The sequence below is a fragment of the Myotis davidii genome, unplaced genomic scaffold (genome assembly GCF_000327345.1).
Source record: "Myotis davidii unplaced genomic scaffold, ASM32734v1 scaffold732, whole genome shotgun sequence".
NCBI lineage: Eukaryota > Metazoa > Chordata > Mammalia > Chiroptera > Vespertilionidae > Myotis > Myotis davidii.
The window spans coordinates 607,024-608,691 of NW_006284349.1; positions in this window are offsets into that span (position 1 = coordinate 607,024).

Here is a 1,668-nt window from a genome sequence, read left to right on the forward strand (position 1 = left end):
CCCCCCACCAAATCCTCTCTTTGCCTCCTCTCATCACCTCTGTCCCCTTCAGCCAGACTATGTTGGGCATCCCCCTCTCTCTTCCCCGTGCCCTATCCATCTCTCCCTCAGCTGCTTCCAACTCTGATGTCTCGCTCACATACCCAGCCAACCCAGGTGGTGGACCCCCTGGGCAGTACCATGGGGTCCCGTTGCTGAGGGGGCACCCAAACCATACCCTGTGGAGCTCCAGGGCCCCACCTCTACCCTGGCCTGGGAGCTGTGTGATCTGGGCAGTGGGAAACATCCAAGTGACAGCCCAGGTCCGAGGTCTGCCTGCAGAGAGGGTGGGATCGCCTGTGGCACCAGAGGGGATCTCCCTGGGAGAGCAGCAAAGTGAGAAAATTAGAAAACGTCGGACAAACCTTGGGAAGGAAGCATCCAGCCAAATGTTTATCAACCAACCAGAGGGAGAGGAGGGACTGTGTTTGTATGCACAACACATACATACACATGTATATACACATGTATGCACACAGCCCATCGATTCCCTTAGAAAGCTCTCACTGGTGTTTGCCAACCAGGTGTATTTATAGCCCACCCATGCTTGCCCTCGACTGACAGATGAGTGTGGTTCCAACGTGAACGTTGGATGATGTTTTCTTTTAGGCAAGTAAAGTGAGCTGACGGTGTCTGTGAGAACCTCACTCATTTGTTCATGATGTGAGTGACTACTCAATCAGTCCTTTTCTGAAAGCCAGCCCTTCTCTCAATTTCTTGTAATATACTCACATTGTAATGGCTACAGGCATGTTTTTAAACTAGAGATACAATTTACATACATCAATATTCACCCAAGCCCTAGCTGGGTTAACTCAGTGGATAGAGCGCCAGTCAGCCTGTGGACTGAAGGGTCCTAGGTTCTATTGAGGTCAAGGGCACATACATGCCCAGATTGCAGGCTCAATCCCCAGTGGGGAGTGTATAGGAGGCAGCCGATCAGTGATTCTCTCTCATCGTTAATGTTTCTATCTCTCTCCTCCCTTCCTCTCTGAAATCAATAAAAATATTTTTTTAAAAAAAAAAAAATTCACCCAATACACACTTCTAAGTTTAATCTTTACTTTTAACATTTCGCCCATCACTTTCGTCTAGAGAGACAGTAGACACTGAAGAAAACAAATCAAGCCCTGGTTTGGTAACATGTGCCAGTTCCTATGGTGTAAATATGTTCACCACAAGCAATTTCAAGCTGCCAACATGAAGTCCCTAACCCCAGCGATGGGAAGAGAGGTGCAGGTGTGAAACGTGATCTAATATCACCTGCAGGTACAGTAGGTCTAGACAACCCCAAGAGCATGGGCAATGGTCCAGTGATTACAAGTGGCAGGTTCTGAGGATTTGTTACCTTTGTTTTTAATATAAATTATTTAATCGCAGGCTTACGTAAGTTCATTTTTAATGATGGCTGTGTTTAACACCTGGCTTTCCAATCCCTGGGAACACGGAGGGGCTCTCACAAGCCAGCACAGGCTGGCTGCAGCACCGCAGGGGGAGGGCTGGGCTGAAAGGGAAGGGACAACAAGGAAGAAGTGGCCAAAGGAGAAGGTGCATGCCCAGATCAGAGCAGCTGGCCCTCCTGGTCCCCGCTGGCATGTGGAGGCGCAGTGACACCCCCCCCCCCCCCCC